Raw genomic sequence first — 26618 nt, 5'->3', positions numbered from 1 at the left:
GACGGTGAAGTGGCTATTTTGGTTTTGTCTCTTGTTCAGAAGTGTCGACTGGAGGCTTCTAGTCGCAAGTGCCCACTTGCTGCCTGGAACCTCGAGAGGTGTTCTTCAAATAGCTGTATCGGTTCCGATCCAGTTAGAGGTATTTGTGTTACCTGACAGACGTCGGACGCAGACTGCTTTCGGCTACATGAAATAAGCGAAAGTGTCAGTGCAGTAACAACGAACGCATTGTTCACAATGAATGTGAACTAATTTCGGCAATTGCGAGAATCATTCATTACAATTCCAATTTTTTGGAAGGCCTGTGCATGACACTTACTACAGTTCGAGATTTTGGAAAGTGACATCCGATGCTGGAGGAAGATGAGGCATCGGAATAAAGATAAGATTTAGGGGGAACGATTTAAAAGCGCACTTATCAAAACTGAACAGACAAGAAATAACACATGTCCATCACCACAAGATACAGATAAAAACGGAAGGAAAACCAAAGACTGATAATACGAAATAAAGAAACATATCAGAGTTAAAGCTTTCTTTGAAATAAATTGTCTTTTGAACTGTAAGAAACTGGGAACTGAATTACCTCAAATTTTATTTACCGAAACGTCATCGTCGCTTTAAATCCAAAGGAGTCGTTTTTTTTGTTTTTTTTTATTTAGTTTTGAAAACATTATTTTAGAATCAATGGAAGGATTTTTAAAGTATTTTCGTCTAGCAGCAGGGCGTTGAAATAGCCCAAGTTGGCATCAAACTAAAGATCATATGTGGCAGTTGTTTTCCCGTAATTTTCAGCAAAAGTGAACACGGATTTGTGGTTTTTGTTCTGTTTTGTGGATTACTCTCACTGTAGTTACCTCAGTTCGACCTCAGCCACCACAAGGTAAGTTAAATGTCATTCTCTTTGTGTATCACTTGTACGAGGGGTTGAAATTGCCTCCCTATGCCACCAGAAGCTGTCAGGAAAGGTACGATGAGATGAGCTGTTGAAAAAAAAAAGTCGGACGCTCGACCATGAGTAAGAAATACGAATCTTGGTAAATAATCAGGTTCTGGGGAAATTTTAAGAAACTGCGAAAGGATTATTCTGTTTTATTACGAACACGAGTACAATATAAACATGTGGCAATAGGGTAAAACAACAATTCATCACGAACTTCGTATTCAAGCAATGTCTGATGATGTGGCGCAGATATGACTGTGCGAATACCCAATATTATAGTGACTTCTCTGTCATCACCCTGCATTCCTTACATGTGCATTTTACATTTATATCTTTTTGTCAAAAGCTGAAATGTCTGCATATTTTCCTTCAATGACAGTGTGTGTTTGTGCCGCTATTGTAATTAGTTTAGATTTTTTTACTTACTTGTGCAAAATATTCTGTTGGATGCAATATGCACACTTGGCGAGTCATTTGGGGACACCAGTAAACCTTTGACAAATGCAAATTTATTTCCAAAGACGAAGTAATGTTTAGTTTAAAAAAAACTCTGGGTCTAATCGTAGTTAAGTTGCAAAGTCCGAATTAAAACGCGTGTCGCTGAAATTGTCCTCGCTTCTAATCTTGCATGTTAACCGCACTCTTAACATAAAGAGTACAGCTGTGGGGCTCTCATGCTTCACATCTGCTTTGCGTTAACCGCGGAGAGACACTGTCTGGATTAAATGGGTTTTTATGATGCGTTAAACTGGAAATAGTGTTCTGATTGTTCGCTAGCTCACCGCTCTTCCCAGGACTTAGCGCTACTGTTTCACAGCGCTTGAACCCCAGATCAATTCGGCTTTGCGTTTTGATGACCTCCGAGGTCTCTGTTTTCCTCCCACGGTCCAAGAAAATGTTGTTCGGTCGGCAGCTTCGGAACTGGTCCAGTGTGAGTCTGGGAATCAACGCTAAAGCGTCCTAAGATGGACCGCGACAATTAATGTATGCATTGGGTTGATTAGTGTCCAGTGCTATAAAATATAAACAAAACTAAGTGGGCATAGAAAACAGATAACAGCGTAATATCATCCATCAATATTTATATAGAGCTAAACGAATCTCGTTCATGTGGCAAGCAGAAATCACAAATAAGCTCCCCATAACATCATTTGCCTCCAGAGAACAAGAGCACGGACGCACGTTTTTTACATGTTAACGTGTTGTTTTTATGAAGGGCCAAGAAAGAAAGTACAGTATAACTGATGTACAGTACAGTGTTTACGTAGTAAGCGGTGAAACACACTATTTTGGAGATGACAGACGGTGCAAATGTTGAAGGAAATATGAGAATAGTTTAAAGAAGTTTCATTTAATTGAGTTTGTGTAAATACAAGGGTATTTGTTCGTCTAAAATCCGTGACATACTGCATTTAAACCTTTAAAGTTTAATTATTTAAAACAGGTATTAAAATACTATTCATTGTAGTAACTGAATGACATTGTAATACAAAATGAAAACTGAGTGCCAAAAGTCGTGAATGGCAGATAAATATAATATACAATAATGACGGCTAGACGTTCAGGTGCCTTATGACCAGGCACCTGTACATAAATTACCTTTGTTTTCATTCACCATGTTGCATTGTTGTAGATCAGCTTCAGACTTAATATACAGATTCTTCAAAAAATAATCTTTCCTTGAATTTTCTGTTGCAGTAATTTTATAGTTGAAAGTATAATTTATATTTAAAGTAATTTCTTTCTCACTCACTTTACATTAGATATTATTGGATGCTGAAGTGACACTGATAGCCATGAGAAACACGATGCACATTGTTACAAATTGCACAAGTTAGAAATTTCTGTATTTTATTTTGAGTACATTAAAACACAAATTGTTTACAACACTTAAATGTTACAGGTTCTTAAACAATGAGTGTATATTTCAAAATGCGTCTTATTCTGTCTCTTATGTGTACAGTTATGTATATTATTGGAAGCTGTACAATGCTGAAGGGTAAAACTGTTTAAAGATATAGTTAAAAACCATTTTGATACACAGTTGCCTTTAATTACCTTACCATTTCCAAAACGAGATGCTGCGTTAACCATGTTTGGTGGAGAACATGGGATGCAACAGCCAATAACAGCTGATTTAGGACCAAGCTAGACTGGAAGGAGTAAACAACTTTTCAGGCCAAATGAAAAAGATAGCGATGATGACCGATTTGCTAAATGTCAACATTTTAGATATGTATGTAAAAAAAATATAATTATTTATTTAAGTATTTAAAACAGGTGTATATATATATATGTATATATATATATATATATATATATATATATATATATATATATATATATATATATATATATAAATTCACTTAATCCAATTCATGGTTTGCAGGTGATCAAAGCTATATGCCAGCAGCCTGGTTTTGAATTCCATTCCAGACAGTTTTTCACATAGAGATTGCATATTTTCCCCCTGGTGTCTGCCTGTTTTTATCTTGTATAATGTACTGGATTGGTTAACTGATGATTCCAAATTTGATGTGTGTGATGTGAGGGTAGGTGTGTATGTGCCTGCGACCTGTAATGGACTGGACTCTGTCTACAGCTGCCAGAATAAGCTCCAGTTCCCTGTGATCCTGAACAGAAATAAATCTGGTTTGATAATGTTATGTTACTGTATACAGTATATAAGGTGTTATATCCTACTCTGCCTATTGAAAAATGTCATTGCCTTCCTTTATGTTCAGAAAAATATACTGACTCTGTTACAGATGGGTTAGCACAAATTGGTATATTAACACTTGCATTTCAACAGATGCCTCACTACTCAATTCTCTGGCAGAGTGTTGATGGAATACTCTCACCCTCCATCACTACAAAATAAGCTGTCTTTGAAACTTGGCTTATTTGATTAATAAAAAAGGAGGAGGGTGTCTTGAGTAGTTGGCTTGGGGTAGGGGTGGGGTGCAAATTGAAAGATTAAAAAACAAAGATTTTGACTTTTTACCTTCTTTGAATACATAACATCAGTGCAGAGATACTAGCAATCATTGTACTTGTTTTTTTGTTAGTCGTTATTTAAGACAACTAGAGAGAGAGACGAATTGAAAACAGCTTCCAGTTTTTGACCTTCATTAGTTAAGTAATGCTGATGTTTTTCTAACAATGTGGTTAAAGTGAAGTGTTAGCGTGGGCTGAAGTGGCTTTATAATAAAGTACAGTGTGCTGAAACGATGTATGATATATTCTTGTATAATGCTCAATGCTGCATTCTGAATTGTTAAAAACTATCTTCCTTCTCTTCAACAAAATTAGATAGATAGATAGATAGATAGATAGATAGATAGATAGATAGATAGATAGATAGATAGATAGATAGATAGATAGATAGATAGATACTTTATTAATCCCAAGGGGAAATTCACAAGAATTCACAAGATTCACAATTAAGAATAGCATGCTGATTTTTGAATCTGAGATACTAGCCTATTCTACAAAAAAAAAAAAAACAAACTTTAAGCCTTCAATGCATCATACTTTACATGTTATGTTGTTTATCCATACATCCATCCATTTTCAAACCATCGTAATCCAATTCAGGGCTGCTGAGCCTGGTGCCTGTTTTAGTAATATTGGTATAAGACAGGACACATATGTCACAAATTAACCTAACATGTATACCTTTTAAGTGTAGGCAGAAAACTAGAAGATATGGATGAAAAAACATACATAAAAACAGGGGAAATATTCATGCTCCACACACTCAGCGACTGAGCCAGCATTCAAGCCAAAAGCATGGGAGCTGGAAAGCAAGAACACCATCCACCGTACCCCTGTGCTGCCTATATACATATACACATTATTTGCAAAAAGGACTGAACAGGACGTACATCAAAAATCTGCAAAAATAGTAATAAGAGGAATATGGCAATAAAAATGCTCTCCAGCATCTCTACTAAACCATTTCTTCATGCTTTTAGTCACTTAACTCTGAAACCTGTCACATTTACTTTTAAATGCAGAACAAGGCTTTCAGAGTCAGCCAGGCATCCATAAAGATGACTGGTGGCTTTAAACAATGGTTGATTCCATGCAGAATTTATACAAAGAATTCGGTTTAGGCAGCATTTACAGGAATGTCAAGAAAAGCAATGTGCATTATATATTGACTGTTTCACTGATTATTTTACATGGGATTTCCAAAACAAATGAATATGCAGGGTATAAATAAAAGATAATCTAGATTTGTGGTCACTTCCTTAATGATACTGTAACTACATGACCCAAATGTGTTTGAATAATCTCAAACATCCAAGTCTCCTCACCAAATAAAGAAAGGCACCACTAAACAGGACTTCTTTTCTTCACTTTTCCAGAGAGAGACGAGGGGAGGGGAGAGAGAAAAAACATGCAAATAAGACAAGGATGATGGAAAATGATTATTTACTTGGATAACGAAAAAGAGCTTAGTGTGCCCTGCATTCAATAAATAAGCAAGGAGCAAACATCTTAAAAGATTCTTTGATATGGCACATATTAAATTGCAACTGTTCTTAAAGTATTGAACTAAATGTCCATGCTGGAAAATACTGTGCATGTTTTCATTTCTTGGCAGAGTTTAATGGTGAAAATCATGCATAAACAGTTGCATTGATTCGTTTTTTTCCTTCTAATATTATTTCATAGACACTGTAGCTCTTCATGGCACAGCTAAATGAAGCTGAGCTAATCTCTTTTTGATGTCTGAATGTCAAAAAGCACCTTCAGTTCCTATTGTTAGGTCCACCCGATGTGCAATATGAAACTTGATCTTGCATGCTGCAGCAGGGACAAAGCAGAGGTGTGTCACTCACAAGTCCACAGGCTGCCTTTTTATTTTTAGAGTGTAGATTTTGGGTGAACCAAAACAAACCATCTAAGGTGTAACTGTTGCCTAACTACTGTTAAACAACTGGGTCCATCATTAAATCTGGAGAACAGCCAGGCTTTCCTGGCTACATCAAGCTTTATCTTTTAAGTATAATTAAAGGATTATACGATATTACTGTAATTGGTTTGTTATAGTGCTGTCCGTGAGAGTTACTATATTCAATAAAGACTGCTTTATGTAATATATCCTACAAATTCTATAAAAGGACACTCAAAATGGATGGGCTTCTTTAATTCTGGGGAAAAACTATAGCTGTCTTAATCATTTATGACGTGAAAGGACACAGAGGTTAAAACTGATACTATTTTCAAGCATTAACGTTTTATTTATTAAGTAGTGAAATATTTCTATTATTTATCTTTACACTTTTTTACATTATGCAATACATTCTGTACAAAAATAAGTCAGACTATGCAAAAATCTAATCACTTAAACCTAACTTCGGGAGCCTCATTCAGTGCACAATTCCCTGACAGTTCTTCAGGTTGCCTCAGCAGAAGACACTCATGGGAAATTACAGAACTCCCAACATACAGCCACCTTTATTCTCCCCTCTCGTATAAATAGTTACTTTGCCAAGATACAGCAGTAGACATTTAAGTAGGACTTTTCGGTGAAGATGGCAGAGGCGCACTTATTAGATCCTGGCATAAAAATCACAAATGCTAATAATAATTATAGAAGATGTATAATAACTCTGAGGAGGTGAAACCCCCTGGTAGGCAACACAGCCTACTAGATAAGGCCACAGGGTGGCTTTGGAGATGTAATTATTGTAATTGGAGCACTGGCAGGCAGATGAAGTTTGCTGTCACCTAATTAATAAGAGAAGCAGATGGTGGTAGGCGGAGGATCATCATGCTATGAAAACCCATCTCTGCTGTGGACAGATGACCTGCTGGTTTATTAGCCCACATGTTGGGATGTACCCAGAATGGCTACAGCTTGTCATCACAACAGTAAGGCATTCAGACTTGCGGACACTAAAGGTTGACGCCACTTAGCTCTACTAGAGCAGCTCTTTTGCCAACTTAATGTAATTATTCCACCTGTGAAGTTGTTCTGCATTTTACTGTTAAATCGAAGACATTTTTATAATTCTTTTGTTTTCTCTGCTGCTTTGCACTCCAAAGAGTAGGTATAAACCAGCAGCTCAGTGAGCTATTAAACATTTTTTTCACAGAAAAGCAGGCGTTTGTGTTTCTTCAATCAGCTCATTTTCAAAACTGTTAAATCAGGTAGCCAAATTCTATCCTGGCCACAAAAGGTGAAGTATATGGCCCTAATGACTTAAAGAACGACTCCCTCATAACTGGCTTTGGTCAATGAGTGCCAAGGATGCAATGCCTTACTGATATGTGTGTCCGGTGACTGGTCTGAATGATGTGTCAGAAGGGAAGTAGTTGCATTACATACAAGCAGAGCCCAAAAACACGGAGAAACACGGAGCACACCAGGTTTTAGTCTGCTAAGTGAAGCAATCGTGGATCGTGGATTGAGTTTATTTGGTCCTCATAGCAGTTACAGGCTGTGAACAGGAAAAAAGAAAAGCTGCGACACACAATTACTTATAAATGGCATGTATATATAGTGTGTGTGCACAGTGTGCATAAGCAGTATAAAAGACTTTTAGCCAATTAAGCAAATAGATATGCAAACTAGTTCAATGTTGCAGACAATTTATTTCATCAGAGATTTTTAAACTGATGGCTTATTACTTTTATTAGTTTTATTTAGAAAAAAATGACAATTATATTGGACTATAATTTGAAACACTGAAGTAATCATAAAAGTAGAATGTACTGTAAATTACACTATCCATCCTTCAGTACATTTGGTGAAACCAGGTGGGACAGGAAGCAATACTGAATGAGGCCCCCATCTTAAAATCGAACTTGCAAGTATTTGGAACGTGGAACAAAATCATTTTACCTGAAGAAAACCTACAGATCCTGAAAGCACATCCTAAATGGCCAAAGGTCAATGGGCTAGGATTCAGACCCAGTCTCTTGAATCTATGAGACCACAGCACTTACACCTGTACTGTGTTGCCTGAAATTATAGCCTGTTTTTTATGAAGTTGCGAATAAAACGTAGAAGAGTGTTTAGGGTTTAGGGCTGCACTGTGGTAAAAGTGAGTGGCAATGCTGGCTCATGAACACAGAATCCCAGGTTCACATCCCTCTACTTGGACTTTCCTTCAGTTATTCTAGTTTTCTACTCATATGTTCAGAGACATGAAGGTTAGTTTATTTAGTGACTCTAAAGGCCCGGTGTGGGTGTATGCAAGAGTTGGCCCACCAATAGTCTGATATCCTGTCCAGTACGGAGGAATATTTCTGACAAAATTAAATAAATAAGTACATACAAAAATAATTAAAAGCACTGTGAAATGTGACAATAAATGCATATTAACGACATTAAATACGAGAATAAACAATTTTTGTTTCATATTTCTTCACGTATTTAATCATTTGTTCGTCGTTTTATTTCACCCACACAGCACACAACATGAAATAAGCTCGAAAATGAAAACGATCACTTTCCTTCGTCAGTGTGGAAAGGGTTGGCTCTTGCAAGTACTGTTTTTTTAACAGGTGAATTGTCAATAACATAAACCTTCCGCCATCTAGATTCACGGGGCCAGACATGATTTTCAAATGAGAATACACATGTGGGGACAACTCATTAAAAAATTTGTAATGAATCACTGGAAAGGCTACACCCATAGGCTTTCCTCTTAAAAATCTGCCAATTTCCTCTAGTCTGTGCACTTTAAACACTCCTATTTCAGGGACAGAGTAATAGGACTTGACAGAGACAAAATAAAAGGCTAAACTTGCTGTTATCAGTTCAGGGGCTCAGTAGAAGAAGGTAACTGAAACTTAATGATTAATTTTTTTATTATAATGAGTGCGGAAACAGAAAAGGCAAGATACACACACATACACGTAGAACATTAAAACTGGCTCCATGCATTTGAGAAGTGCTTCTGTCTGCTACAATATTTTACTGTCAGTTTGACTATTGCCTCACTATATGGCATAACAACAGTAAACAGAATTTAGGTAAGCATTGTGATCGATTGATATACTACAAGTTAAAATGCAGCGGCTATATTCTGGCATGACATGTTTGCATTTCCAATTAGACAGTAACGCTATGTTTTAGGTATTTGTTTAGACGTGCAGTAAGAAGGTGGGTGCTGTGCATCCTCTTTCATTGTTCTACTGGTTTAATCAAATTTGATTCAGGTATTTTGAAAATCTGCATCTCCTGTGGCTCTTCATCATCAACTCTCTTAATAGTCCATTTCACCTCTTTTTGACGGCGTGTGACACAAGGTTTACTTTGAATGCATATTTTGCAATAAATATTTTCACAAACATAGCTGCCATATTTTTCGTCCTTACATTGACTCTCACACTATTATTGTAACTGAACCACAGAGAACACATACGGCATCTGGGATAAGTTAAAGTTCACGTTTACCACTCGTCCATTGATGTTTTTGAATACCAATGTATAATCCGATTGTACAGAAAGGTTTTTCCCTTGCAGCAGGTTATGTTTATTTTTAATTCATTCATTGTGCTCTCCGCACATGTCATACACATACAGTATAAATGCGTAATAAGGGTTTTTTTGGGAGACTTTTTAGCTGTATACAGTTTATAATATTCAGAAGCTTTCTGTCTGTCGGACCAGGTTAACAAGAGTATCATTGTTCTTTGCAGGTCAAAATTACTGCCTCTTCTTTGAGCGCCGCCTTCATGAGGAATTGGATTGGTTTAAAAATGCAACAGTCAGTGCACTGTCTAATTGTTCCCCCCCAGTTTTAAAGAAAATTCACTCATGGTTGTGTCAAGATGTATATCCTGGTTTCTGCAAGACTACTGACTTATCAAGTGCCATGTTTACAGCAGACACTTCACATAAAAATTTCTAATGATGATTTCGGAGCTTCTTGAATTAAAGCAGCCACTTAGCACAGTAATTCTCAGTAACTGTTTTTGCATTTATATCCGACATGCCCAGTCCCAACTTGGAGTATGCGCAAGAGTCATAGCAAGCAAAGCACATACATCTTCTCTGCAGATGATCCACTAATCAAAAAACAGTGCCTTCTCAACTTTGACACACGAAAGTGACACTTTTCATATTAGGGCTTATTTCATGTTTTGTGCGGTGTCAATGAAATAAATAAAAGAAGAAATAATTAAATAAATATATAAAAGTGACACATTTATTTTTACTCATATTTCATGATGTTATTATTTATTTACTGTCACACTGCACAGTAGTTTTATTATTTGCATATTTATTTAATTTTTCTGAAATATTCCTCCATAGTCCAGGGATATCCCCTGTACTGCACTCAATGCTGTTGGGAATCCCTGTGACCCAGAAATGAGTTTAGCAATATGATGTTATTACTTAGGTGCCATTTTTGTGAAGGAGTTTCTTCTCATTATTTGTCACTGAGGAGAAAAGCTGTGACTGAGCAGAGTTTATAATGTAATTATAATGGAAAGAACTACAAGCAGTGCTCTTCAGTATTGTGAGCTGACATTTTTACAGACTAGAGGTGTGCAGGAATGCTGCATTAAACATAAGCTGCACTAGAAATTTGAGGACATAGAATTTTTGAAGCTTTACTTGGCTTTGCTCAGTTAATATCTTCACTATGTAAAAGGTTCAGGCTACAGAAGAGTGAAACCACAGGTAATTCATTAATTGCCATAATATGGTGTTTAAAATGTGAAATTTCATTCACCTTACTAAGCAGTAAATCTGGACTGTTTAGTAGCAGTACAACACGTTTGTAATTTTTTATGAAGGCATTTGTGCAGCAGAGATGTAATAAAAAGGTTGAGGTACATGGAACGCTAGTTACAGTCTATCTGTGCATCCCTGCTTTGTGATGTCAGTGGATTTGGTGCTATAAGCTGCTAATACAGTTAAACAGATCACACACTTGGATATGTAGATATCAAGATGCACAAACACTACAGCAACCTACAGTATCATCAGATGTGTGTCTTTTGTCTCACACACTCTCCAAAGGGAATACACTCATTAAAAAAATAATTAAATAATGCAAAAAGGGCAGAACTATGCCAATTAGGGTAGACATAGTAAGAAAAAATAAAATTGAACCAAAAACAAAAATCACACCTTTTTAATCAAAGAATATCTGGGAATATGTGAGCAATCAAAAGTACTTCTGAGCCTTCCTCACCTAGTCAAAAACATGTATCATTTAGTGTTGCTATAAATGACTGGGCACTGCCAGAAGCAGAAATGCTGAATGGAAGGCTGGAGCTAATTGACTAACCTGGAGAATGACTACTTTGGTAGATAGATAGATAGATAGATAGATAGATAGATAGATAGATAGATAGATAGATAGATAGATAGATAGATAGATAGATAGATAGATAGATAGATAGTGATGGTGAGAAAGGAGATTGAAAATAAGAGGGAGAGATGGTGTAGCTAGCTGTCAGATATAGCTAATTTGAGAAGTAATTGCAGTGTTAATGCTTAAGTGATAGAGCGAGTTCTTTTTCATTCTGTTGTGTTGTTTCTCTCTGTTTCAACCATACCTTTATGGATTATAAAAGTCAATTACTTTCATACTCTGTTCTGTTCTGTTATTTTGGTTGAAATCCAGGCCAATGTCAAAGGGTGGCCCAATGACATAACATGCTTATATAGTAAATAGAAAGACATTCTAATGGGTCTACAATTAAACCTAACACCTAGCTGCACTTGAAGTCCAGATGCATAAACATCTGCAACCCTGCTGAGTGAGTTTCTTTCTCTCAGAATACTATTAAAGGACACAACCCACTACGGTATAAATTTCTTATATGAACACATACTCTTTAAGGATCAAACTTTTTGTACTTTATTGCATGCCCAAAGTTAAAAAAAAAAAAAAAAAGTAGGCGTGTTAATTCACAAGCATCTGGAGGCAAATTTTCAAAAGCAAGCTTTGAGATTATGTAGCTAAAATTGTGCAATAAAAAGGCATCACACCATTTTCTGAAAAAGGATAACATTTTAAACTGCGACAAATTTCAACCAACTAGCAAGGTAAAATATTTTCATAACAAGTGTCTAGGTTCCAGCAGAACAAGAAAACAGCATAATTATTAATTTAAAAATGCTTTCAAATATAAATGTAGCAGTTAGGAAGAGTTGAAAATTTGCAATTATTTAATCAAGTCTAATAGGAAAGTTTTTAAAGTGTGTTATACAAGATATGACTTAATCATCTTAGACATTTATCCAAATATAGATTAGTATGTCCTAGCAAAACACAGTGATGTTTAACTCTTCTCACAATATTTTAATTGAAACACTTGCCACAGAGAGATCTGTTCATTCATCAGGTTTCATTTTAAAACTTTGTTAGACACTAATTTAATTTAGAGCTGTCAATATAAATGTTAATATTTACTGGCAAGCATTAGAAAATGTGGCAGAGCAGCTGATGTGTCAGGTCAGTGTCAAAGATGAGAAACCTTACGACCTTTAAGCATCACATACAGTATTAGTTTTCTTTTTTTATCTCTTCAATGATATTTACTACAGGATCACAGTGATCCAGAACACGTTTTGGCACCATGCATCAGATGATAGAGAATTGGGCAGTAAGATGGCATCACCTGCATGCCACACTATCATCTTTCCAATATTACAACTTTTTACAGAAGAAAGGGATAAGTTCTACACATAATGTGACTTGTTTATTTCCAAGAATAAGGATACAGGTGTGATTTAGAACAGGGTTAGCTGGAAAATGGGTCACAAAAATAAAAAGCAATTGGTATATTTTTTTAAAACTATTACATAAAATGTTTAAAAAAAAACAAAGAAAACATTCTGCCCATGACTTCACAGATAAAGTCTAAAGTTACTGTTTTATAGTCAAGATACTACTGAATGCATCTGAGAATGGATGTCAAGCTTTAACATCCATCCATCCATTTTCCAACCCGCTGGTCACAGGGGTCTGCTGGAGCCAATCCCAGCCAACGCAGGAACCAATCCTGGGCAGGGTGCCAGCCCACCACAGGACACACACAAACACACCAATTTAGAATCGTCAATCCACCTAACCTGCATGTCTTTGGACTGTGGGAGGAAACCCACGCAGACACGGGGAGAACATGCAAACTCCACGCAGGGAGGACCTAGGAAGCGAATCCGGGTCTCCTAACTGTAAGGCAGCAGCGCTACCACTGTGCCACCCAGCTTTAACAGTTATTCATTTATTTAAAAAGTTTTTTAAAGGCAAAAAAAAACTATTTAAATACTATTTTAAAAAATTGGTGACAACCTAATATTATCACTACAAATGTTTTTACTTTTATGGCTTGTGTTGTTTTTATGCCAACAGATAAGCAGCCTATGGTTTGCAATCACACATTAGGTGGATAGGATTGACAAGCTTTGTTGGAGTGAATTGCCTGTTTGCGTCAAATTTTTTTCCAAGGTTCTGACAAGGCCACAAGGTTAAAAACTTTTAGTACTGTCCACACTGTGTGTCGTACAGCTGGTTATTAAATAAGTCAGCACCTCAAATGTAAGAATGTATTCCCTGATACAATGTACCGCAAAAGTAACTATCTTTAGGATTTTATTCCCTTAAATATGTGTTCTGTTAAAAAGAAGATCTGACATTAATTCTGGAGTAAACTGGCCTCCCTTATAAAGTAGGTCCTTGTCTTGTGAAAGTGACATCCAGCTCCTTGTACTTTTGACCACAAGAAGCGTTATGCCTCATTATAAACTATGCCCATCGTCACTCAAACCACTTGTTATTTCCTTGTCAACACTGTCTACTGAGCTGTCATGTGGGGCTCATTTGATTTCAAATGGTATTATTACTTGAATCAGCTCATAGTACTTGTTTGGTACTTTTATCATTTTTCAGTACCATGACATTGCTGAAGTGCCATTAACAGTCAACACTAATGTATACATTTTTAGTGTCCATTCACTGTTTCACTGTTACCCCATTTATACATCCTTCTACTTCTACTTGCAAAACTTCAAAAAATAACTAACAAGGTTTGCCTGTCCATTTTTAGGAAGTTCTAAATATTTTCTCATAAAACAAAAAAAAAACTCTGCTTCTATCTTGCCACACTCAGTTTCATTTATCCAGTGACTGTTTATTTACTTCATTTCAAATTTAATTTGGCAACAATTTAGCATTTACTACTTTACATTTGTGATGGAGTGTTTGTCTGTTTTCCCTTAAAAAGCCAACTAATACAAAAAGCTTTTGTTTCCTTTTGGTTTTATATGCCTTTAGACTGATGATTAGCAGATTGTTGTATCATCAAGGACTGACTCAATTTTTTTTTTCCAGCCAGTGAATCTTTGGCACTTCAGTTGGCAGCAGAGTCTCTAGAGTGCCCCTAACCTCCTTTTAACAACAGTGTAAACACCAGCCCATATGGAAATGGCATTGTCCATAAAAACAGAGCTGAAGCTTGCTGGATTTAGTGTACTGATTATTGGCTAAAATTAACTTCAGAATTCATTCATAAGTTTTTTTTTTTTTAACCTTTAGCACTTATTAGTTAAGATCCTTCTGTTATTGAGTAACAGGGTTGTTGGGGGAGTGTGGGTGGTGGTGGTGGTTAGCACATTATTTCAAATGCCTGGCTTTTTTTTTTTTATATATTTAGAAGTTTATACCAATTCACTGGTGGTTTATATATTAGTATTTCTGATTTCTAAAAAATAATCAAGTAATAGAACTGTTTACAGTAATTAATAAGCAGAGTGGCATTTGTTCATAATCTGTAAAAGCTTTACACCAAAAAAATTACAAATCCAAAAAAAAAAGAAAAATGGAAAATAATATGATTTTCACATAACATCAACCTTCTAGTCCAGTTCAGACTATTTCACCAGAACTGGGCACAAGGTCAAAAGCAGCGCAGAACATGGTGCCAGTATTTTGACAGGCCCACTCATACACATGGACAATAACAGGGTGTGGGTTTCAAACTCAGAATGCTGGGTCCATGAGATAGCAGGACAACCCACTTTGCCACTGAGACACCCCAATAAATGAATCGATCATATAGTATAAAAATATAGTACGTTTTTTTATTGCATTATAAAACTACAGGTAGCACTTATCTTTTTCCTGTAGGGATTGCATGTTATTTTTTGCAAAAATAAATCACTACAGGTGGGGAACTGAAAAAGGTACAGTATTATAAATGAGAGGCGGCACGGTGGCGTGGTGGGTAGCGCTGCTGCCTCGCAGTTAGGAGACCCGGGTTTGCAAACCTGGGTCCTCCCTGCGTGGAGTTTGCATGTTCTCCCCGGGTTTTCTTCCACAGTCCAAAGACATGCAGGTTAGGTGCACTGGCGATTCTAAATTGTGCTTTGTCTGTGTGTGTGTGCCCTGCAGTGGGCTGGCATCCTGCCCAGGGTTTGTTTCCTGCTTTGTGCCCTTTGTTGGCTGGGATTGGCTCCAGCAGACCCCCGTGACCCTGTAGTTAGGATATTAGCAGGTTGGTTAATGGATGGATGGATGGATTATAAATGAGATACTCCTTTTAAAATATCAAACATTTGGCCACTGACTGTTGTAAATAAAGCTGAAATGTCTATCATTTCTGACTCAATGCTGATAACAAATGCCCAAAAAAGGGTGGTTTGATATTGGCACAAAAGCTGGCAAGGAGTAGTGAGTTCCTGTCTCTCATCAGCTGCAGGCCAGAAAGGGTGTGTCAGCTATCAAATCTTTAACTAGTGCTCAAGAAGGTCTAATTGCTATGGCTTCTACCTCCTTTTTATTTGCATGATCTCAAAAGCCCTTTCCCTGAATAAAAAGCGTGTGAGCTTCGGTTTGCTCCACATATGTTTGAAATTAGGAAGGCATGGCTCACTCCAAGGGGGAAAAATAGAATGTCCTCTGAGAGAGGAAAAAAAAGTGCGAGAGAGAGATGTCTTGCTCCCAAACATCTGTGAAAGCTGGAACACAGCAAAACCAGCAAGGCAATCCCATCAGACAAATATGAAATTCAGTGGATTTGGAATTAACTCAAAATGTGTGTTTTCGCACACTCTTTAAGATGTGGTTGTAAGCCTACTTACCAAATGATATGAAGGGGCCGCCGTAGCTGGGAACACTGAATGTGAATTGATCAACCTTTGTTGCCTGTGGAAGCTTAAAATCTTAAAAAGCACTTCTCAAGGAAGGTCACTTTTAAATGCAAGTGGGTTAGGCTGCCAAAGCTGAAGTGATCTCAAGACTCAATATCTCTTTGTGCAAAGACTTTCCAAAAATGTTATCTTAGGGTGGATTGGCTATGTGAAGCATTACCATTTCAGTTTTCCTTCTGTGCTTTGAGTTCACACATCCAAAATTCTTTTTGTGAGTTTAGGCCATGTTGCAAGATTAGACATATTTTTTTAAAGAAAAAAATGAAAACTCAAACAGTCTCTGATAGATTAAGTGGCCTGATGAGTAAGACAATGGACTTAAGAACACATAGCCGGTGCTTCACTATAGTGAGCCTCAGAAAGTTGCTTAACCTGTCTGCACTCTTTTGATTGATATAAAAAAAAAAACTTTATTATATTTATCTCTCTAGTGATAAAACACTTGATATATATTTGGTATTTGATGGACAGTGGTTACTTTAAAAAGACAATACAAAAATAATTTTGTTGTCTGTTCAATATAATGCCTTCTACGTTCAGCAACATTATACAGCATTTTAAAAGAACAACATTTCTATTATAATGAATGCTATGAAAAAGCTGTGCTGTTGCTTACTTACGACTTCTGTTATTTCACAAGGACTGACTTCAACTAACAGGTATTATGGTGAATCACTTTCAGTGACTGACCATGCAACTTAAAGAGTCCAACACCTGATGCACTAGGACATACTTTCTTCTTAAGTGCAGTACTCAGATTGGGTCAGTCTGTGGGATATGATCAGGTGTCCAATTTGCTCACACACGTTCAACTAATTCCCTGATCATATTTGTATCACATACATTGTCAGCTACCTATTTTATGCACTGAATCGGCTTGAATTTGCGAGGCCTACTTGCAGATGGGCAGTTAAGAGTGAAATCAATCCATTTTAATAAACTGTTAAACATCACTGGCTGCACACTAAACTTGAAATTAAAAGGCATTGAAGGTCTGCAGACACTCTCAAGATTTCCAGAACAGAATTAGCAGGCGGCGTTTGCTGCCTGCTAGTTGAATTAAAAGCTGTTATCTTCTCGAAACAGAAGCGTCTGCTATCGGCTACTACATTGTACAAATAGGGACCAGGAATGATGTGTTGTTCTTCACTCAATTACTTACACCTTAATCTGCTTTGTTCCTGCTGTATGCTGCCAACAACAAAATAGGTATTGTTGCAAAATGGACACTTTATCACAGACAGGGGGTGTTTGGGTAGATAAATTACCAACAGATTCCTCTATATGTATACAGATCTATTATACCAAATATAATCTGTTTTTCTGCTGATAGTTCGGCAAACTAAAACTAGAATCTTAAAATTGTATCAGAGTTCTTGCTCAACAGGCATATCAATAAAAAAAAAGTATTGAAACATGTCACATGCTATAAATGTGATTTTATTCTACTTAAAATAGTAACAATTTAAATAGGATGCTTGCATTATTATTCAGTGTTTTATTTAATAATTTCTCAATTACTTTTTATAGTTGCAGGTGTAGGTGCTGGTGCAGGTGCGGTTATTAATAAATAAAGGTCACTCATCTTTTTACTTGTTGATCCAATTGAAATCCATGGTATGGAATAAAAGCATATTTCCTAATGTGATTTACTTAGATAATATACCATCAATACATTTTTTTTCAAAATCTATCCAAAAATGTCCATACAGATCAGCGGTTTCTTAAGATGCCATCGTTTTTTTTTTACTTTATACATGTAGACACTGTTACTTCCTGTTAAAAGAGAAACAATTTAACAGAGGGATTTAAAAACCAATCCTTAACACACACTATCACTTGTGCTTATAGGTGCATAAATCTTCTTGGAAGGAGTGTGAATGTCATTGGATGTCAGTGCTGCTTACTAACCACTAAAATAATAACAAAAGGATGGTGTTTTTCTTTATAAATTAAAATAGAATGAGGATTAATATAGTCTACAGAGTCTTAAAAGTAAAAATGAGTCATATTTCTAAGATGTCAGAGCAGTTCATTGTATTTTTTAAGAGTAAAGACACTCATTTTTGTAATTTACCCTTTTCTGTCGAACAAAATGGATCTATCCACGCATTAAAACGTACAAGGTAGCAACCAGCCCATGATAGGATGCCAGTCTGTTGTAGGTCATGCTTCCACATGCACCTGCCCTGACCAATTTGTATTCACCAGTCAACATGACAGCATGTATTTGGACGGTGGAAGTAAGCGCACATTGAACATAAAAAGAAAGCAGACCAGCTTGTGACAAAACAGAAGCATGGCCTATTTGCAAATAGATGTCTCAGTGAAAATGCTTGTATTATTAGGGGCCCAGCAACCCAATGATGATAGCGGCTCATTACATCCTGTCTGGAACCTGGATGCGATGTACTGTATGTAAAGGGACTGGTTTGATGTCTGCATATTCTAAGATGTACAACTAAAAATACTGCGGTTTTTGGAAAACTGCATTTCTGTGTTATGTCATTTTCAGTCTTTTTTATGAGAGTGAACCGGGATGTCTACTATGTCCGTGCTTTCAGACCTGTAGCCCACTGAACAATGACCCTTGGCTTTTTCACAGTATGATAAGTTAGAGATGCTCTGAAGGCACTGGCCATCGAACAGAAGCAACTTTGGGCACTAGTAATAACTATACATGTGAAAATGTCTCTCCTAAAGATATTAAAGACTAAATGTTATATAATTAACATTACACAATAGATAGTTTAGTCATTTTGTTGAGAAATAGCTGCTCTATTTTTATATAGAAATGCTTTAAATCTACATATAATGTCTCAAAGTTTTCTTTTTGCAACCCAACGGCCGCAATGTTTTTTGTTATCAATAGTATTTTGTATTAGTTACTATAAATGTTCTGGTTTATTGAGCAGATATGCTCCAGCTCACCACAGAACTAAACGTTTAGCAATTACAAAATAATCTGAACTTTACTTACTAAAATTTTTCTGAGTCTACAGTATATATAGCTGAAACAATACTGAAATTTATCTATAGAGGCACTGCATATAAAATAAAGCCATTCTGATATAAAATATAAAAAAGAGACAGATATGAGAAAAAAAGTGAAATAATTGATCATTTTAATAGATGAAATTAAAGACTAAGAAAAAAAATGAAGAAAACAAGGATGCTTCCGAAAGAAAGGCATAAAAAAGGCTACGGAAGAGGAAAAAGGAAGCAATACCAAAGACTAATGACATGCAGTCACTGCAGCTGTCATTCATACATTACTTGGATCACAAATGAGTAGCCAGGGGAGTGCCTAGACAGCACTTTCACTTCAATTTAACCCCAGTCATTTGTTACGGTGATGTAAACCACTATACTAACAGGAGCACGAGTAAGGCTTCTTGTTAACAATTCCATTTGTTGGCCTAACATCTCTTTTATAGCTGCACCTCTGCTGTTGTAAGAGCAGTTCCAGTAGATTTAGCAGCAAGGTATATTTCTAGGCCTATGTTTTTTGAGCATCTGAGTCTATTTGTTTTCCTTTTTTATTGCTTTAATGGTATTACAAAGTTGCGCAGCCTGTCTTAGTTGACAAAGTGGCCAATTTTGCCTGTGTGTTTCCTTGATGAGTGCTTTTTATACCTACCTCTTAGGGTTAAGGCACTGGAGTAGCACTTTATAAAGGTAGAGGTTAACCAATGGGAACTTGTGCAGTGATTGCAAGTCACTTGGATGTTTTGTTGAAAACATGTATCCAGCCATGTTAAGTCCCAGTGACTTTTTAGGTAGTCTCAGTCTAACTGACCATCAGGGGGGTCAGATATATGATGATACAAATAGCCCAAATCAGCAAAAAAATCCTTTTTTGTTAAGTGAATACTATCTACAGAGTGTGGTCGGGCATTAAAAGCTGCACTCACAAAATCACAATTTTGAAAAGGGGCAAGACTGATTTACAAAAGCAAAAATAATTTGCCATTATGATTTTAATGAAAATGGACAGATTGTTTTGGAAAATTGAAACAGACTGTTCAAAACAATATGTAACTGACATAATTGACAAATACAAATTACCTCTATAGACAACAGAACATTAAGAAGTTCAATGTGAAGATATACTTGCAGCCTTTACCTTCTGGGGAAATTTGAAAATCGTCCAGTTTCTTGGAAATGCATAAACCTGGTCGTCTTGTAACAAAGAACAATGGGCCCTAGATGAACTGCTAGTGGTCACTGGGTGTTTATTCATCAGTCAATGAGGAGAGAAGAAATTACTGTGGGTAGAAGCAATGTTACGGAAAATGAATAGAGTAGGTTTGCATGATGTCTAAGAAAAAAATAACATATGAAATATATTCAAATCCACATACACCAGCTCTGTGTTTCTGGGGACTAGGGCACATTCAAGCAACACTGTGAGCATAGCAGGAAACATGCCTGGAAGGGATTCTAGTCCACTCAAAAGGAACAAATTCAGAACTGACAATTAACCTAACTTGCATATTTTCTGGGTGTGAGTGTAAGGACAGCTAAACTGAAGAATAATCCATAGAGATATGGGAAGAAGATACAATGTTCACAAAGAAAATGACCAGGCACGACTTTAGGCCCCTAGAACGGCAGATCTGTAAGGCAGCAGTGCAACCTACTGAGCTACCGTTCCACCCTCAAAAAAGAGGCAATAATAAAGAAATACTTTTTATATCCCAAAAGAAAAATTTTCAGAATACTATGTAGGAGTGCATGACATTTCAACTTCACTATAAATGTGTGAGTATTTTTTTATATATTTGTGTATGTTATTTTTTGCCCACCCTTAACTAAAAATTATTTGATTGTAATGTTAAGAATAATCATATGCTAGTTTACTGTATCAAAGCAACAAAATACAGTATATTTTATGTATTATCTTTCCAGAGTGGTCAGCAGGTCATTACTGTATACCCGAAGCGCTGCAGGTTATCTGACATCATGACGATTTTATAAAGAGGCAGGGTAGGAATTGAACAGGCAGCTATGCAGTTTACAGTTTGACACCATTACCTCTGCCACCAGGCAGCATTGCCAGCATATAAATGCTTGTTATAAAAAGGCATTTCTGTATCAAGTTTTGGTTTTACATAAGCAGAAAGAAAACAAAATGCATAAAAAATTACAAAAACAAATATAGTCATAAATTCATACTAAAGATCACAAAACCCCATGCTATAACCTTAACAGCAAAATAGTAATATCAACAATATACATACAGTAATTTATCACTTGAGGCATTAGTTCAGAAATGCGCGTCATTGTTTTAAAAGATAGCATTTTCAAACATGGGTTCAAAATATAGACTAAAATTTCACATATTGTTCAAGTACTCAGCGTTTAATTTGAAATCACATAATCAGTCAACTGTTTAATAAGTGAGACGTCATTCGCTCAGTTAGAGACGGGATTCTGAGCATCAAAGCTGACAGTTTGATACCAAGCAGGAGCCCAGCTCAGTTACAGCAATGTTAAGAGCGAATCTCTTTAGACCAAGAGCAGCTTCCCGGTTGAAACTGGATGCATGGTGAACTAATTAATATCAGTGTCACTGACAGACAACGACTTTAAACAGAATGAGTGCTGCCGAGTTAAAGATTCAACCAGAAGCAAGGCTTGTGCAGAAAACTATGACCTCCAAACAAAAGAAGCGTTATTGTTCTTTTCTTATTCCCGCAGATAAGCTGATATCAGACCCACTACAGGACATACCTGCAGGGAGCTAAAGTGTAAAATACTGCATCAATCATACTGTATGGGGGGGTGGCATAGTTAAGTGTTCAGATCATTTTTTTAAACATTTTGCTTGTTTGTAATATTTTTATAGCCGCTTGAATATAGAAATATATAAAACTGATAAATTCACCTTTTTTATGTGTCTTTCCTAAACATTTTTCTTAAATCTGGTTAGCTTTAATTAGACTTCACCCCACGCTCTCCAACATTAGTCTAACATCCAACCTTCCATACTACGTCTCCATTGTAACACCAAAAAACTTTGTTATTGTGTGCTGTCCTTTACTGGAACAGCTCCTCGTTCAATCAGAACCTTGAGACTGACTATCATTAACTTACAATTATTCAAACCCAACTCTCTCCTTCTGCTGTTTCCAGTATAAAAGGGCATTACAGATGAGGTCAAATTGATTTAAGATTGCAAATACATTTTTCAATTAATTCTAATCTAATCATATCATTGTGTGATCTTCAGGTGGACTGTATGAGATGCAAGTTAGCGACTTGGGATTGTGATTTTTTTTTCTTATATACAGTATAACATTCTTAAACCTGCCTAATCCAGTTGAGACACCAAAGCCTGTTCTTGCAGCATTGGTAGCAAGGTGAAAACTGTGGATGGGGGTGCAGGTCAATCATGGTGAATATTTAAATAACACAACAGAAATGTCAGTTCAATTCAGGATTGCTGTGGACATGATCTATCCACACAGCGCTCTGGACGCAAGAAGGCAAACTGGAAGAGACTGCCTGTCATCTCAGGGCCCATTTACACTCCTACACAGGGGCCAGTTTAAAATTGCCAGTTAACCAAATCTGTGTGTCTTTGGGGAAGTGGAAGGGAACAAGAGCTCATAAAACAACAACTGCAGCCCCATGGTTGTTTTGGCAAGCTACTTGAACAGCGTAAGGGAGTCGGAAACCAAGCTCAAGCAAAAAACTGAGTTAGTTACCTAAGAGTCGGATTCAGGATTTCAATTTACAAGACACTTTTCATATCCCGGCTTTATTTTCCAATACGCAAAGGGCTTTAAAAATGTTTTATTGTAAAAAAAAAAAATTCTTGCTCTTGTAGATCATTCTGAGGTTGTATTGGCTTTTAAAATCCATCAACGTCATCGTCATTCTCATTCCATTTTACCTGGTACAGTATCTGTCATGGGGCTTTGGAAGGTGATTAATAATATCAAGACTAATTAATTAAACTGTCAATCTCCTGCTTACTTTCAACTCATGTACAACCCCGGGTTCTGTAAAAAAAAAAAAAAGCTGCAGTATAAAATAAGCGATTTGAGACGATTGCCCTTGTAGTTATGTGTAGCACCTGGGTTCGATGGAAGCATGACACTATATACAAATAAAAAAATGTTGTTTGCACTGTGACAGCTGTATAGTTGCTGCTTTATCCCTGCAGTCATGTGCAACACCTGGGCTCTGTGGAAGGATAATACGTCATTCCTTTACCTATTCATTTGCACAGAGTATTGTTAGGGGAACAAAAAACTGTCATCACAGGGAACAAAAGACTGTGAGAGAGGGAGTCACTAACATAGCAAAAAAAAAAAACGATTATGGGAGTTAGAATCAGAGAGCAGATACTGGCAGGTAGCAATAGAGGAGCAGGAACTGTGCATGGATATAACACTTGATATATCTGGCTGGTGCGGCTGCAGAAGTCTTGGCCACTCTGAGCCAGTAGACACCTGCTCAGCTTTGTGTTAACAGTCCCACATACTGATAAAGAGCTTGCTTTTTGGCGAAGGGCTGCACTGTTGTTTCATGTGTACCACCTGCTGGGTCTCCAGGACTCTATTGCATCTTGCCTACAGCTGGACTGCACACTTTGCAAGGGGTGGGGAAGTAAACGAACTGGGAGTCTTGCTAAATTAGCATACTGTTTCTAACCATAACTAACTTGGCACTTGAGTCAAAAAGATAATTGTAGCAATTGGTGTCTCGCTCATCATCTTGTATTTCAAGCCACATGGTGAACATCTTGAGTGAGGTCTGTGGGCGATTCAGAATGAAAATGAATGTGTGTTTTTTATTCATAGCTGTTGCTCTCATCATTTCTATCTAAATAAATTATATCTATCTATCTATCTAAATAAATAAACAGCCTTTGAAAAGCATCTGCCCTTTATTTGCTCTTATCCATTTGGAACAATAACACTGTTTGGCCGGCTCCTAACACTATTAAAGCAAACAGCAACTCTCTGGTTTGCTCAGAGCAGTTTATGCTTCAACTGCAGCTTTATGTTGTTATATTCCTAAAAGAGCAGGTGGCCAGGGTAGGGAGGGGGCAGCTGTCGTATCCTCATAAAGAAACATCGTTAAGACTGAATCACACTCGCACCTGTCAGACAGGAAGTGTACAGTCGGTTTCCTCTGTGTTTCCTGGTAACCCCTTGACCAGATACTTCATAACCTCCTAGTCAGCTGAAAGCACTACTGATTCCTTATTTCATATTCAACATCACCATTTAACCAGGAGTATGAATATTCTAATGCTTTGATTAAGTAAGGGTAGATGTGGGCAGACTGTCCGAGAAGGCCACTGAGACAACAGGTTTTCTTTTTTGTTTTGTTGTTGAGCAAGCCTTATAATCAACGGCTTCTTTGGCTTGTGATGCAATATGTTGCCTAAATGTTTTTATTTTATCATTTTAAAGGACCTGCAAAAAAATGTTAGTTTCCATACATAATATAATCATAGCTTTGTATTGGTTTTTTGAGTTTATTTAAGGGCAGCGATATAAATTCCAAGTGTTAATTAATATTTTACTATTCAAAAACCTCTAGAAAAACTTGTTCTGACTCAGACAGGGAACATTAACTACAAGACCAACTCATGTTAATATTAGCTGAAATTCTTCAAATTGGAAAAAAAATCACTAAATAAGGGGTCCAATTAAGCAAGCAGTTCATTACAGGCATTATGTAGGTTCTGATCATTAAATAGATTGGTGTGAAAACCTGCAACCACAGCAAGCCTGCAATGAAGAGCAGGATGTAAAACCTGAAACTGTACCCCAAGATCAACAAGGCTAGTCATTGATAAGTGGCAGAAACCACCATTTGCCTTACATTGGCTGCCTGCTTTTTTTATCACTGAGGGCCTCTTGTTTTCTTTGTTCATCAGAACTGTGAAAGAGGGTCCTCAAGGGGGCTTCGCTCCCTATTCCCAGGCCACCCCTCGTGTTGCTTGTGTGTAATTAACAAGGTAATTAAAAGCTTGATGAGCTAATTGGTGTTCAACAGTCTTGCAGATGTTTTGATGGAAGGATTTGTTTGTGGAAACACAAAGTGTAAACAAGCTCTGATCAGGATAGCTGAGCTGGGCTAATCACCTGTTTATTTATCACCCCGGAGTAAATGACCATGCCCATCTTGGTACATCGGGGACCAATTCAGCTGACTTATCTTATGTACAACTTGTTTAAATCATTCTATACAGCACACAAATATATATTTTTACACGTTTCTGATAAATACAAACTTTTGACTTTAAGCCTTGCAAATCCTTATATGTTTTAGAAGATGATGGTTTTCCTCCTGGTATCATCAACACTTGCGTACATGCGCTCAATTTTATTTAAGACTGTAAACATTATTTTCTTTGTAAAGCTCCTTGTGATGGATGGTGTTAGTTAAACAAGGGCCTATATAACAGAAAGACCAATTACGTGATTATTTCTTAATCCACATGCAATAGTGCATATGTATAATCTAGTGTCATATCTACTATACTCCACATTGAAAATAAGTAATGTGTCTCTCTTGGTTCATTATCTGTTTTCCATCAAGTGAGGTTATCATAAATTAAGTTTTAAGAGTGAGCGTACCTTGCAGTATATTAGTACCGCCTCCAGATTTAATTTGTGTTTTGTGCCAAATTCTGCCACAATAGGCTCTAAGATTAAGACTGTTCCAAAAATGGATAGATGGATGGATATTATTTGCCTGGAAGTAGTGTAAAGGGAAAAAAAACTGTTTGTTGGGGTATGTTTAATAATATTTAAAGCAAAATAAAATATTTCATCTATTCAAATGGTTTACGAACAGACTATTTCATAAATGGTCGGAGCTGATCCTGGCAACATCAAACATAGGGTCTGAACCAACTTTGAACTGGATGCTAGTCTACGGTGGAGTACATTAATTCATTCACAATTCACAACCACCCGTCCCTTGATTAATTTGGACTGGAAAAAAAAAATTAACATGAGAGGCTATATTGAAATACAGCACACACATTCATAAAATTAATCTAAGTTCTAAACAAATGTTGTATTTGAAAAGAACCTGTAAATTAGGGCATCTTTCAGCAGTCAGCTTTACCAAAAATATCACTTCCAACTTACCTTCAGTGATATGCAAAAAAAAGGAGAGAGAGAAAATGTCACGTCTACATTTTAACATAGCCTAACAGTTAATCATTCGTTCATTTTACAAACGTGTGCATTCCTTTAGAAAACTGCAGACACCCTGAGCTTATAGCAGCAATATTATAGGGAAGATGGGAACCAATGCTGGATGGGTTACCAGTTCAATGTAGGGCACACTCACCCCTATAGCGGCAATTCAGAATCACCACACGTTAATGAGTTAAATGAATAAAGTCCAGAAGGAACTGATAGACAGCTCACTGATTTTCAGATACCCACAAGATCAGCTGACCAGACTACTAATGTCTGAAGCATGCAACAACAACAGCATTTATTTATATAGCACATTTTCATACAAATAATGTAGCTCAAAGTGCTTTACATGATAAAGAAA

At 36.7% G+C, this 26618-nt stretch overlaps 1 protein-coding gene across 6 annotated transcripts in view; it reads left to right on the top strand.

The window, feature by feature from the left end:
* The window catches only part of cbfa2t3 (CBFA2/RUNX1 partner transcriptional co-repressor 3), a 112640-nt gene that overhangs the window by 41577 nt on the left and 44445 nt on the right, over nucleotides 1-26618 (top strand). Inside the window, exon 1 of one of the 6 annotated variants that reach the window (XM_039763278.1) lies at nucleotides 5-883. The exons of the other annotated variants lie outside the window; for them this stretch is intronic. The gene's annotated coding sequence lies outside the window, so the exon portion shown is untranslated. Of the gene's footprint in view, nucleotides 1-4; nucleotides 884-26618 lie in introns of those variants that run through there. 6 annotated transcript variants of the gene reach the window in all.

Source organism: Polypterus senegalus, chromosome 9 (assembly GCF_016835505.1).
Source record: "Polypterus senegalus isolate Bchr_013 chromosome 9, ASM1683550v1, whole genome shotgun sequence".
NCBI lineage: Eukaryota > Metazoa > Chordata > Cladistia > Polypteriformes > Polypteridae > Polypterus > Polypterus senegalus.
Note: the sequence above shows the minus strand (reverse complement) of the source record. Positions and strands in the feature narration are given on the sequence as shown.